The 14703-nt window shown below is 38.9% G+C and overlaps 1 protein-coding gene across 1 annotated transcript in view; it reads left to right on the top strand.

The window, feature by feature from the left end:
- Positions 1-14703, top strand: part of cntnap2a (contactin associated protein 2a) — a 308808-nt gene that overhangs the window by 108108 nt on the left and 185997 nt on the right. The gene's annotated exons all lie outside the window — the stretch shown is intronic.

Raw genomic sequence — 14703 nt, 5'->3', positions numbered from 1 at the left:
AGCTTCCCCGGATGAATAGCCACTGCAGCCTCTTCATTTTCCAAATACTGTAAACTGCTTCGTTGTCATTCATGTAACACCCACAATCCCAATAATCGGACAGTATACAGTCTTTTCCTATAACAGCCGGTCAAAATTCAAATCAGCTCTGTATGGCAGAACAAGGTGTGTTAAACAAGGTGAATATTTGTATACAGTCAGACTATATTGATACTGACACTTTTGGACTAGATATAGGTTAGTACCCAGTTCACTCCTGTTTTGTTTTTTGTCTTAAGAACCCTGTGGTACTGACCTTTCTTATGATAGCAGTGTTATTGAAACAGACTATCCTTGCATTTGTGTTTCTGTTTGAGCTCCTTTGATACCAACATAGTCAATAACTAATAAGCCAAATCTCACTATGGTCTGTGTGTGATGGTATTTTAATGGCCTCTGAAATGAAAGCCATTCCCACCTAAGGGAACTATGGGATATAATGAATAATCCTCTGTTGTTAACAGCACTGCACAACAACCTTATTGCTCTGAAAGGAAATACAATTGGCCACCATAGTCTTTTTTCTTTTCTGCAATATTAGCAATAAAAGCAATAATCACATACTAAGACATCTCAGGGCAAGATTTGGTAATATGTTTGTTTGTTTGTTCCTTCTGTGTAGATATAGTATGCAGCCTGGAAGCAGAGTTTGGCCATTATGTTTAGGAATACTACACATCATCAGGATGTGCTGTCCCAATAATAGGAGAACAGTATGTGGAGAGTGTTCTGTTGGATTACTCTAAATCACATTTCTGTCAAGTATGTGGGCCAGTTTAAGTTAGTAATTTCTTCATGTCTTGGAAAATTAACGTGCAAATAAAACAAACAAAAGTAAATGACAAATGAATGAACTGAACAAACCCATTTTTACAAAGAAAGTGGTAATGGTACAAAGCACACACATGTGTTAGTTAGTTTCCGCTTATTAAATGTAAGCTACTAATGCACTTTGGTGATGGCACTCCTTTATTATAATACTACATGTCTCTACTGCATTACTCCAGTACTGCATGGCCAGGCTTGTCTTTTTTTTTTACAACATACAGTGTTATACATAGTCCCATTTCTTCCCTATTTTCATTTTGAAATGACTCTTGCTGTCTTCATTCAAAGGAAATGCATTGGAACACTTTGCTTCACTCAAAAGTATTTATATTTAACAATCACTCAAAGAATGCAACTGGAAGGCAGTCTCAGTTGTCGGCTGCATAATGAGCTGTTAACTTTAATCAGGTGCTAATTGCATACAGGTTGTGAGTGCAAAGTGGTGCAAATTTTCCCTGCACTTTCATGTACGGATTTAGCCCCTGCCACACCCACCCCATCTATGATGAGAGTCACTTATGCTTGCCACATTTTAGGAAATGGTTATGCTTTGCTATGCTTGAGAAATGCTTGAGAAATGAACATAGCAACATAAACACTTTTCTCATTTACTCCTTCGTTAACATGTTTTGGGTTTTTTCTGTCCTCTATTCCTTGTGCCATACTAAACACTGGCTCACTCTCTCTTTAACCACACACACACACACACACACACACACACACACACACACACACACACACACAGTGACACAATTCTGAAGGTAGGGTGTATCAGTGAGGGACAGAGGGTTTTGCCTGAGCAGATCGGTCCTGGTTGAGAGTTCATGGATTCAGGCATGTATAACTGATCAGACCTGGCAACCACGTCAAACAGGCATATTGCTACAAGGTGAGAGAAAGAGAGAGAGAGACAACAATGCACAGTGATGAGGTGTTTTGGATTTTGGATTCAGAGATGTTTTGGAACTCCCACTTTTTATTTTGACTCTTTCCTCGAACAGCCCACCTACCTACTCTATGTGTCTCTTTTCCTTCCTCAACTAAAACAACATCTGTTAATATTCCCCTCTGTCCAACATCCCTTTGCAAAACTGCATAAAAAAACCCAGGAGAGTCCATCGGGGGGCGTCCATTCGGTCACCACAGATGTAAACCAGCCCGAGGCGCCATGGATTACCAATGACACAGAGAATAAGTCATCCTGAGTAGCCCTTTAATTACTGGGATAAATAATAGATGAACTAATACAGCAGACCCACAAGGGTGTATTGAGCTGGACAGGCTAACTGAATGTTAGACTGAAGAGGGTCCATGGTTACTTTATTGGACAAACTAAAAAAGTGTTGTACAATGGTACATCCAACAAACTGACTGCAATGCCTTGATTAGAAGATTTGGAATTGCTGCAAGATGATTTCAGGATTTTTTGAAGTAGGTAGGAATAATGACGGGACAAAGAGACGGAAAGCTTGCTTTCCACTGAAGTTTTTTATGTAAATTAAAATCTTGCAAATTGTTGATTGTTGAAAAGTCACTTTTGACATTCTGAAATGTTTGTTGAGACCAAAATGGTTATGAAATATCCTTCCAACACATTTCATGAAGCACCCACTGACGGTTGTCATAGTTGGTGCATTTCAGTGCCAAATATGTTTCTTGATGGTTGCCTTTAGACAGGGTGACATTAGCAACAATATCCAGCATTGATAATTATTTCCATTCTTCTGGTTTAGTTGTGTATTCAGTAGAAGCTTCAGTCTACATTTTCTAACTCCGGGAGACATTTTTGTTTTTGTTGCATTTAAAAAGTTTTTTATTTTTATTTCACATGACAAATGTAAATGTAGAGGGAGGCAGGAAAGAAAAGGTATGTGTTTTTGTGTGTGTGTGTGCATGTCTTTGGATATCTGTCTTTATGTGTGGTTGCTTCATCCAAAACATCTCATTATGCACTTGGTCTGTGCACACATTGGCACAGGGCACTAGATCTGTTGACAAAAAATGTTTGGTGAGGGTTCCAAGACATGAAAAATGAATCTGGACCAAAAAATTTAGATTAACGGCTCAAGCAAAGAGCTGGCAAGCCTAAGGGTGGTGGTGGGTAGTTGGAGGGTGGTCGGAAAAGGCACAGGATTGGAGGGGTGAAAAGAAATAAGCTAGAGTGAAAGTGTATAATAAGCAGCATGAGAAGAGATTTTCTTTTTTATATGTAACAGCTTCCAAGGAGAGAGGGGAACATTGCTAATTACTTTTTAGAATTCTCACACTCACATTAAAACTCACTGAGCATACATGGAAAATGAGAAAGAAAAGAGGGTATAATAAGTTTGTGAGAGATTAAAAGATCGAAGATTTAATAACAGGTAGGGCTGCACAAAATGGCGTACAATCTTATCGCGATGTGTTTTTTTTTAGTTTTAGTTTTATATTGTAACAAATCTTGAATCATAATGTATTTATTATTTATTAGTCAATGTCATTACTTATCACAGTATATATATGTATGTAATAACAATTCTGCTCAATTTATTGTATTTATTTATTCTGGGTCAGAACACTAAAGAAACTAGAAGATTAATTATGGTTGATTATGGTTGGCTTGATCTCACGTACAGTATAAACACTTGTTGATATCTAACTGATGCACAATCCTGGTGGTCGGCTGTGGAATGCACCGCAGCAGATGAAAATCTCATTGGTTGTAGAAATCCAAGATAACATAAAAATGGCATTACATAATTGCAGAACAGAGCATCAGTCATTTTCAATAATATCTTCTAACAAATACATGAATCACCAACTAAGATTGAACTTTCCACACAGTATTTGTGTAAAAAAACAGTGAACATTGGTGACACAGCCGTGCGCCACAAACTCTCTGCATTCTCCAGTCACCTCACCATGACAGATGGCGGTCTTAGTGATAGCTGTCAGTTTCACGCAAGTCAAATGCAGAGAGACATGTAATAATAACCAACGCCCAGACCTCTGTGACCTGACCTCATAGCTGGCTGCGGCCATGCTGTTTACACCAGAAGCATATTTCTCCTTGCCGTTAAACAAGCAACTCTACTTCTCAGCTCCTCTCCCTCTATATGTGTGCATGTGTGTGTTCAATCCAAATATTTGTAGGGAGAATTCGGTCCTCCACTACCATATGCAAACCTTTCCCCTTGACCTCCTCCCGGGCAAAGTGAGTCAGAGTGAGTTGGGTTAGCATATCAACTTTCTTCAGGTGCTCATTTGAAAACAACCAATTGTATAAACTGTTGAGATTTCATCTGAGAAAAAGTGCATGAAAAGACAGTTTCGCTCAGTGAAAACCTTTATTACCATCGTATTAACAACATTATTATTTAAGCAATTGTAATATCACTTAAATTCTTCCTGTTGGGATTTTATTCTTTTAAACATATGATAACAACCCCCCCCCCCCCCCCCCCTACAATGCACCTCTCTCCGATACTAACGTAACACATTTCACATTTAGCGCATTGTCACAGAGTTAAATGGTCATTTTAATTCTCACTGGGGTATTGTGTGATTTGAAATTGAATGGGCTCTCACCCTGGGGTCTAGATGATTGTTATTCACTCCACTGCCATCCACTATTTCATGCCGCAAGGCTCTGGGAGCCCTGTGCAGAAAAGTACATAATTTGTATCTTTGTTTTGGAATTGCAGTAATACAGAGTGTGTAACTACATACACAGTGGATGGATTCACAAAACTTTGATATGCCTGATCTGGATATCTTGAACGGAAACGGTTAGCCAGTGTCAGGAAAACTGTTTGTTATTTCTCCTTTTGGAGCAGCAGGAGATCTGAGTCAAATAGTCAGAAAGTCTGTTTTTCTAAGACAAATGTATGTTCAAGATATGAATTATCTATACATCAGAGTACTGTCCCATTTTTACAAAATATAACATGAACATAATAGGCCTTTTGGTTTGTCTTGTTGGTGTTTTCACTGAATTTGTGTCACACTTAACTATAGAGCAGTGAAGTTCCACTCTTATCTCTTATGAAATGTCTTTGTTATGTCCTTTATTCTTTTTATTTGATTTAAAAAGTGAGCTTCAGGCTGCTTTGTGAATATGTATCAGATGCTTGTTGGACTGTGTTGTGTTCATAGGCTGTGACGCTTCCAAGACTTCAACAGAGTCTTATGAATGCAAAATGCTACAAAAATCGCTTCTTTTTATACAATGCAATGCTGTTTGGCAGTTGAAAAAATCAAGTTGTATTTGTCTTATTGTGAACAAACAAAAGTTATAATTGCATTCTGTGTTATTCTCCAAGCGCATTGTGTATATCCTTGAATTCTCACACACGGGAAAAGTGCATTTCAAAATACATTTTCCATTATTGTTAACATCCAGCTTTACTAGATGTTGCGTTACCGGCACATGCAGATTAGGTGAAATAATGTGAAACTATTTACAGCTCTGTGTACCATGTCACCCATGCTTCTTCATGCACATTTTCTAAATATTCATTCATTTAAATTGACATAAAATTACGGAATCCACCCTGCTAAAGTGTATATCATGTCATACAATGAGTCATACTTGTGTTTACTTCACAATTTTTGCTTGGGAGTCAAGACACTGGCAAATGGTAGCAACAACCATCTGTAATGCCAATTACTGAAGCCTTTTCTACGCTGTGGAACATCTGTTAATTTGTGTACCATACCTCTTTGTGAAGCCCACTAGGGAGCTGCTGTCGCGCAATTCCAGGTGTACATGACAACACGCATATGTAACTTCTTGCTAATTAGTGAGTGGCCGTTTGACCGCTTTTTAAACTATTTTTCTGTGACCCCAGGAAAGAGAAGAGCAGCTTCAATCCACTTTTTAAAGTCACTTAATTTTTTTATAGAATGTGTCTTGGCTAAAGTATGCTATAGTATGATATATTACAATCCAGTTTAACAGGACATTTACTGCACATGATTCATAGGTGCCCTGTGTGTCCAGAGGGATCCGTTTTATGATGCGTTGGTTTACACTAGTAACACCAGCAGAAAGCAAATCTGTGTTAATGGTTTGTTGACAATATTTTATTTGACAGCTGAAAAGTTGTTTATATTTGACAACGGAGAGTACATACTAAATAGTGCATTTGCTAGCAAAATCAGCTTCAGCAATTCATCCCTGCATGTTCTCCTATAGAAGAAAACCTCTCATCGACTGATGGAGATCAGAGGAAAATAACTGAGGTAGATTATATTGAGTTTATAAATATTTCAGAAAAAAACAAGGTCACTGCAGAAGTCTTCTCAGGTAGCAAACACAATGTAGTGCTCAATGTGCTCCAGATGGACTTTGTCAAACTGAAGCGTTAATGTGGGCAAACATGGAAAACAAAGCAGAGACCAAAGGCCTGTGCAGACGGAGACTCACTGGCAGTTTGGAGAGTCAGACTGCATCTCCATGCAGCTGTTGGCACTTTTGACAGCTTCCACTGTGTTTATGACTTGAGTCCAGAAAAAGCCCCAGAGCCCCCAAACTTCAGCATTCAGTGTTGTTGAGAGGACAGACTTGACAGCACCACACCAAAAGTACTCACAAAATAGTTTCACAGTCGTTAAATAAAGATAGCAGAGATTTGTGTTGAGTCTTTTGCGGGTCTGCTCAGCAGCCTGACAAAGAACACTGAATGGCGAGTTCACAAAAGGATTGTGCGGCTTCTGCCAAGAAACTGTAATCCTCAAAACACCTGCAAAGGGTGAAATGCTCCCCTAACTGTGCTCCTAAGCAAATAGTGTCTCACTCCGCCTCTGGTATTTGCCCATATTGAAATATTGTAATATGCATACATTTGTAGCAAAATTGGCCCCCTCTATGCTAATCAGCCTCATGCAAAAACAGTCCAATTCACAAAGGTAACCTTTGCCATGAGGATAATTACAAACAAATGTAAATAAGACTTTAGGAGCATATGGGCATGCACTATAATACCATCAGCGCAATATCTTTAGTGAGTTGGACCTTGAGACGAGGCTGATAGTGTTGCAAGTGGGCTGTCAGCAGATACAGTCTATTCTTTGTGAATTCACCCAACAATATTCTGACTAATTTACCAACCGTGATGTAAAATTCGTACATCTTAAGATTTAGCAGACTTTACATCCAAATTGTATTTTTCTTTTGCCAATCTCCCGTCCATCCCACATAGGACCAAGCACCGGACGTGGGGTGACAGAGCCTTCTCCATATCTGCCCCCTCCCTCTGGAACTCTCTCCCCAAACTCATCCGAGACTGCACTGATCTTTCCTCATTCAAATCGCAAATCAAAACCCACCTGTTCAGAACGGCTTTTAATATGTGATTGTTTGTTTTTGTTTTCTTATCAGGGTCCGAGCGACTCAAAGTCCCTATTTATTTGTTTTATTTGTTTTACCTGTATTTTAGCTATTCTTATTTATTTATTTTTAGCTTTTAGGATGTTTTAATTATGTGAAGTGTCTTTGAGTATTATGAAAAGCGCTATATAAATTAAATGCATTATTATTATTATTATTTAAATATGCATCGACTTAGGGCTTTGTACTAAGTACTTGTAAACTCTCTGTCAGGGCTTATTGCCTGAATGGCAAATGTGGCAGTTAGGGCAATTCATTAAAGGAGTGTGTGCCTGGCAGTTTTCCATGTTATTATGCCACATTCCTGATGCCAAGATGTAGCTATGTGGCTGCAATCAGTGATTTCATGCCAACTGATCTTTAGGGTGTCATGAATTTCACTCTGAATGTATTATGCTCTATTTGTATCCAATTCCTTTTAGCGCCAGAGATATGGCAGCGATGTAAAGCCCTTTGAACAAGCTGGCCATGTCTATCCATGGCTCTGGTCCCCAATGGTAGCAGCCAGCTGACACATCTCTCAGTTGCTATTTTCCAGATTCTAGTTATTTACCTAGCTGGAAATGCCACTAAGAAGGTTTTGGTAGGCAGCCATTTTCCTTTGCTTTTAGATCCTGTCTTCTTTCTCTCTTTCTTCTGTTTTATCTTATCTGTCTCTCTCTTCCTCACCTACCGGTTTCACCTCTCTTATCACATCATCATGTGTAAAACTATCTGTCTCTTGCTCTCTGAGGAATAGGCTGACATTTGCAATTGGATATTGTAGTCATTTGCTTGCCCGAAAGTACATACAGAACCCTACTTTGCACTTCAGCCATGTGCAAATATCAGCATCTACAATCTCACTTGAGTCTCGAGCATATGACCATGTGGTCTGCATTCATGAATGTGTTCTACCCTCTTGTCACAAACCTGGTCACTAGTCACGCTGATCAAACATGCACTATTTTAGGTGTTTTGCATATTTAACCATGTATAGTGGGTGTGTGCATGTGGGTAACACCAGGTATCGTATCAGTTCCAAAACCACTGTAGTTGTTATAGGGGGCTAATCACACATTACCTTCAATCAAAGAAAGCTTGGTGTGATAATTTTCTTCCGAGATCTTGGAACAACAATTCTTGAATTCAGGTATCTTTCAAATTTCACAATGCGCTGAAGCAGGTGGCATCGTGATATATCAGTTCATTATTGATGGATATGATCCTATATCTCTGCTGCTATTTAATCATCTGAAAGCATAACTCACTTACTTGTCTTACTACTGCTGGTAAAGGTGCGTTCCTTTTTAAGATGCTTAAAAATGGAAAAACAGACTATGACAGATTTACTGCCCAATCCAAATTCCCTACTCAGACCTAAAAGTCCAAACAGTAAAAAAAAACTTGAAATTCGCTGTTTTTCTTCACTGGCCATATGTTGAAGAAATGCAGCATATAAACAGCCACCAAAAATAATGCATGGTTTCAGTCAGATTCACTACAACAGCAACCAACGTTTCCCCTTTTCACTGCTGTGTCCTTGCTCTTTTGTTGTCATCTCATCGTCATGTCCAGACCAACATTCCTATATGTAATGATTAAAAATGGAAAGTGCTCAGAAAATGTTGTGTGGATCTCACCTCAGTTACAATTGATTAAATATAACGTAAGTTAAATACGTCACACAACAATATAAACATATTTCTGATCCTAGAATGTCTTTTTTGAGAGCTATACACTTAAAGGAAGTAAATCAATACCAATATAACTGAACACAGACTTTTCTACTTTTCCAATAATAACAGAATTACCTATCTGCAGTCATATTAGCTTTTGTGTGTTTGCTTCACTGTAGCCAGACACTGTACAGAAGATTATAATACGGGTAGATGAAATCAAGCATTCTGATTGGTTGAGAGTCACGGGGTGTACTGTATTGAGCCAGAGAGATTTTGTGCGACCGTTAGTTGTCATTTCATGCACTCACTGCCTGCACAGCACTTTGTTGCAAACTCTCTCTAATGCTGGTTGGAAGCAAGAGAAATCAGTGAGTGGACATAAATCCGAAAGCTCCCTTAAAAGCTATTGGGCACCAAATGTCAATGAAAGCCAGCATTGGAGTAATATCCTTCTGGAGAAGGCACTTCTTACACCGAGCCACCGGCAAAGAGAGCAAGAGTGGTCGGAAGCGATATCATCACAGACGAAGGGGACATGAGAAACCTTTTCCACGGATGCACAATTAATGGAGACTACCAAATTAACATAAACAAACGTTAACAACAGCCTAAGGCTAGTCTATCGAGTCCCAAGTCACTCGTCACTTTAGTTTATTAAGTTTAAACAGCATAGGCTATTTAGGTAATGTTTATTAACCTAACGTTGTTATACCCAGTGTCTACGAAGCATTAATGATTGATTTAGAATGTTTAGGCCTAATGTTTAAATAAAATATAATTTGATTGAAAGTGTCCCATTGTCATTATTTTAATGGCAACTTTTATAAAATGAGCAATGTGAATGAATGGGATCGTGCGAGATCTAGCTACGCTAACAAACGTGATGTTCCCAATGCTGTTTGTCACAGCCACACATACGGGGGACTATTTTTTCTAGGCTACTGAAATGCAATACACAACGTTTGGTGGCTACAACTATTTTGTGCTGAAAGGCAGCTTACTATTTACTTTCTATTTATAATGTCGCAGGCAACCGTATTATAAAAGCAAAGGGTTTGCCTAACCCTAACAACACCCCTGAACAGTACATTATTGACGATACAGTACTGCCTCTCGTACCTTATTGCTTAATTGTACACTGCAGACAATCTACTGCTCTCATTCATCATTAAAGTGCTTTAGGTTTGACAAAGAAACTGTTTAAACAGCCTTGATGATGAACTCTGCTACAGTGTGATATAGACTTTGGTATTCACTCAGCCCAGACATAAAAAACTGGTGACTATAATGGTTTAGTTTGTATGAAGAAGTCTCCTTATCAAGTTTATTGTATAAGACAACAATAATCTTCTTCCTTTGGTTTGTTAAGGTTTCTAAAAATAAGATGTTAGTTTCATCTTGTAATGATAGAATTAAGACTATCAAGTATGGAGGTGAAATAGAAGAGTGCAACTTACGCTGTGCAATTCAGTTCAATTGAGGGAAAATCCAGTTTTTGTCAAACTGTAAAGGTTTTGTTATAAAAATTAAACATCTTATGAACATTGAAATTGAAATTACCGAAAATTAAATACATCTTAAAAGGCTGAAAGTCAAATTATATTGTTAAATTCTAATAAAGTATTGTAGCTGGATTTGCAATTGATCGCCACATAAATCCAAGCAGCATGCTAAATATTTAACTGGCAGTCAAACTGATTGGCCTTGTGGTATAATGTACAGAACAGAAACAAGCAGACAAATAATTATTTTTCCAATATCATTTGTGTCTTGTAGCCAAGCATTAGTCAGTTGATAAGGTATCATTTTTTTTTTTTACTATCCAATCACTAAAATCCTTTCACATAGTGGTTTTCCCCCATCAGAAAGTTAAGGATGATCTGCAGAAATAACTTGAAGCACTGAAGGCATGCATGACATTTCTCTCCACACTTCCACCTCTCCATTTCTTAAAAATACACTTTCTCTCCATTAACTTCCCTCTCCAATTCCTTTCAGTCCTTCCCTGCCAGCAGTTACTCTATGTAATTAGAGGTATTTGCATGTCTGCATGTTCTTGTGCAGCTGGAAGAATTCAGTACTGAGAAACCTAAAGAGATACTCTTGAGACTGAAGCTGCAGGAAATGCATTGTGTCTTCACACATTAGTGGGAATTGATTAGAGGGAGCCTATACACAGATGCATCTGTTTCAGTGTGTTTCTGTCTATGTGGATTAGTGCTGAAGGGTTAAGCTAGGGTTTGGTAATCTTCTTAAATAAAAAACAGCTTTTTATATTTGTTAAAATTCTCTTTTAAATCCAGACAGCAATCAATAAATTAAATTCATTGACAAAAAAAACTACAAATATCTGGTATTTAAGAATTATTTTTGCCCCGATTGATCGGGCCACCCATTGTTTACCGTAATTCGGCAAATGTAGTTGCCCAGATAGCTTGTCGGCAGCGTGAAACGTTTACAAAGTGAGGGAGACTGATAATTTCCAGAAAGAGCTCTAGTAGCTGTTAGCTGTTAGCAGCTGGTGGGCGGTGCAGTCTTGCTAGGCTAAATAACCGTATTGACCGAGGTAGCATTACGTTACATTATGAGGCGATCAAGCTCTATTCAGTAAAAATTAGTATTGGGCGAAGATCAATTAAATTAAATTTAAATTAATTAAATTACATGTCATTTAGCTGACGCTTTTATCCAAAGCAACTTACAATCATGTTACATTCATACACAGCTACAGGAAACAATGCAGGGTTAAGTGTCTTGCTCAAGGACACATCGACTAGGGCGGGATTGAACCACCAAGCCCCTGATTGAAAGACAGACCTGCTAACCACTGACCCACAGTCACCCCACAATTAGGTTTTCATTATGCGTTCAAATATATCTTGTAAAATATTTTTGCTGATTGTTAAACATAATTAAAACAACTAATGCAAAGCAAATATGTAAATGAAAATAATGAAGTTGAAACAAACAACACGTTTGGTATCGCATCTTGTATGTGTGTGTGTGTGTGTGTGTGTGTGTGTGCGTGCGTGTGCGTGCGTGTGCGTGCGTGTGCGTGCGTGTGCGTGCGTGTGCGTGCGTGTGCGTGCGTGTGCGTGCGTGTGCGTGCGTGTGCGTGCGTGTGCGTGCGTGTGCGTGCGTGTGTGTGTTGGAAGAGAAAGAGGGTGAACGTGCAAAAATAGTTTCTGAGACACTTCACCCAATGATTTCTCCCAAATTCATGACCAGATGCTGCTGCATGAGAGGCGCACCTTTAGCATGCTTTCAAAGGGAGATAAGCAGGAACACATCAAGAGGTGTTCTGGCATGCGTCACAAAATCCGCTAATCGTCTAATGAACACTTGCAAAGATGTAAATGGAACCCCTCATGCTCAAATATGCACATATGCTATGTAACATATTGGACGCATAGCTTATTTTATAAAATGACTGTCCAACCCCATTTCTTTTGACACTCCCCCTCTCGTATTTATCACTCTCCATTTCTGTTGCGGTGAGCCAGTTAACTAATGCTGGTGGATTTTACTACTATGCCATTGCAAGGTCAATGTGCCAGAGACCTCATTACGTTTTGTGTGTGTTTATACGGGAGAACTTGTGTGTCAGTGTGTGTATTTCCTGGCAGGGGTGTAAAATAGGGACCAGGAGAGAGGCTGCAGACCATTTACCCCTCCAAACACACACACACACACACACACACACACACACACACACACCACACACACGCACACACACACACACACACAGTGGGGCATGACAGAGAGCTATTGACTGCCTACCTGGCTTGACAGACCATTCACAATTTCTCTCTGTGTGAAGCCTTATGTACTGGAAGAGGTGAGTGTGTTTGTGCACGAGTGAGTGAAAGGGGCGAATTGAGAGGGCGGAAGGAAAATGACTTCATGACCGCGTGTGTGTATGACAGGAATATATATTTTTGTATTTGTTCTAGATGACTTTTGCTTCCTTTTTGTGTCTCATGCATACAGTATACCACTATAATAATAATGTTCACTTTCACGCTGCAGTGAAACGCCCGGGGAGCAAGTGTGGGTTCAGTGTCTTGCTCAAGGACACTTGCAACTGGGGAGAGCGTGGGTGGAACCGGGTACCTTGTGGTTGCGGGACGACCACTCTCCCCATGAGCTACAGCCGACCCCAGTAGTCGGTTGCTCATATTTCTTTTCAGAGTGCCGGGAGTTGCGAGTTGACACAGAGTTCGGCCTCGAATGAGCAGCACTGCAGCGCTGATCTTTCTGACAAATTTCTTCTTTGCCTTTCCAGGTCATTGGATCCACAGTTTATTCCATTAGACAAGTGGAAGTGTGTATTTGGACTCAACGTCTACATGATTGCATTCAGCATGATCTGCAAAAAATGTTATCTTGAAGCTACTGTATTTTCTATTAAAATGTCCATCCTCTTTTTTTAAGTAATGAATGATTTTCTCAAAGCAGGAGTTAAAGAAGAATTGTGACTTAGAACATTACAACCATGGTCATTGCAGACACACTTGATTCTAGTTTGTAAATGTAAGAATTTGTAGTTCAGCATGATCTAAAATATGTTCAATGTTGAGTTCGTCAATGTGGACGCAACATAAGGTTTGAGAACAAGACTTAAAAATATCCAAGAATAAGGCAAATCCAACAGCTGAAACGCAAGATAATATATACATTGATAGTCTTAAACTTAATTCATTAAAATGCAGTAAAAGGGTATTGATAATCAGTAATCAGGCCTGTCCCAGACTAATTATGGAGAGGCATATCATCAATGTATTTTGTCCATATACCATTCAGTGCTTTATAAACCAACAGTAGAATTGTAAATTCCTTGACACAGGAGGCCAGTGTAAAGATCTGGGAAATAGAGTGATGACCACTCTCCTGATCTTCTCTTGGATTTTTTTAGACGCACAGTATTACAGTGGTAGTGCTAGTAAATAAGATGTAAGCTTTAGTCATGACTGGACACATATTTATGGCTTGGTTTGTGCTCTATAACGTTTATAATTGAAGCTGAGCACGAACTTGTAATCGTTTTTCTTTGGGTCTAAAGATAGTCTTTTCAGTTGTATCTTTGTTTCAGTGAAGACAATGTTGGCACATCCATTGATTGATTCTCGAGATGCGCTTACTCTTTGCTGGTTTGGGACCATAGTCACCTAGTGATGCTATATAAATTTGTGTTGCAATTGGTCGGTGTGTTTCCTGGACCGCTGAACGATGGCTAGAAAAGCTGTGCCGGTTAAAGTGAAGGCAGAATAAGACAGATCTCTGCCATTATTGGTGAATCTGAATGTGGAGAACCTGATCTACTGGAAATAGGGAAATCCACCGCTTCACTTATTTAACAAACATTACTTTGTTCCTTCTTTCTAAATCCATTATTCATTCTAATTTGGCTACAGGTCCAGTTTGCTTGTTATAGTGGATATTTTGCAGTGCACTCTTGAGATTGCTCGTGAAGTCAACAATGTGTTGAATGGCCCTGACTGACCTGACTGAGTTCTTGACCCACAAACCTCCAGCTATGCTTTGTGTTTCTGCTCTTGTGAGCAAGTCTTCTTTTGACAGTCAATGTGTAAATTACAAGATTTCTGACTTTTTAGCTGAGATTACTTGAATTTAATAAGGTCTTATCCTCGTCATTTGTTTAACAAAGAATTAACAATGTTGTGATTCAGAACTACTTCAACCACTCAATGGACTTAAATGCTGAGCATACATGTAAATTAATGTGTGCATCGATGAATATTTTCTATTTAATATGAAATGTACTAATATTCACTGTTTTCTCTT

Source organism: Cyclopterus lumpus, chromosome 20 (genome assembly GCF_009769545.1).
Source record: "Cyclopterus lumpus isolate fCycLum1 chromosome 20, fCycLum1.pri, whole genome shotgun sequence".
NCBI lineage: Eukaryota > Metazoa > Chordata > Actinopteri > Perciformes > Cyclopteridae > Cyclopterus > Cyclopterus lumpus.
This window is presented reverse-complemented; position numbering and strand designations above follow the sequence as displayed.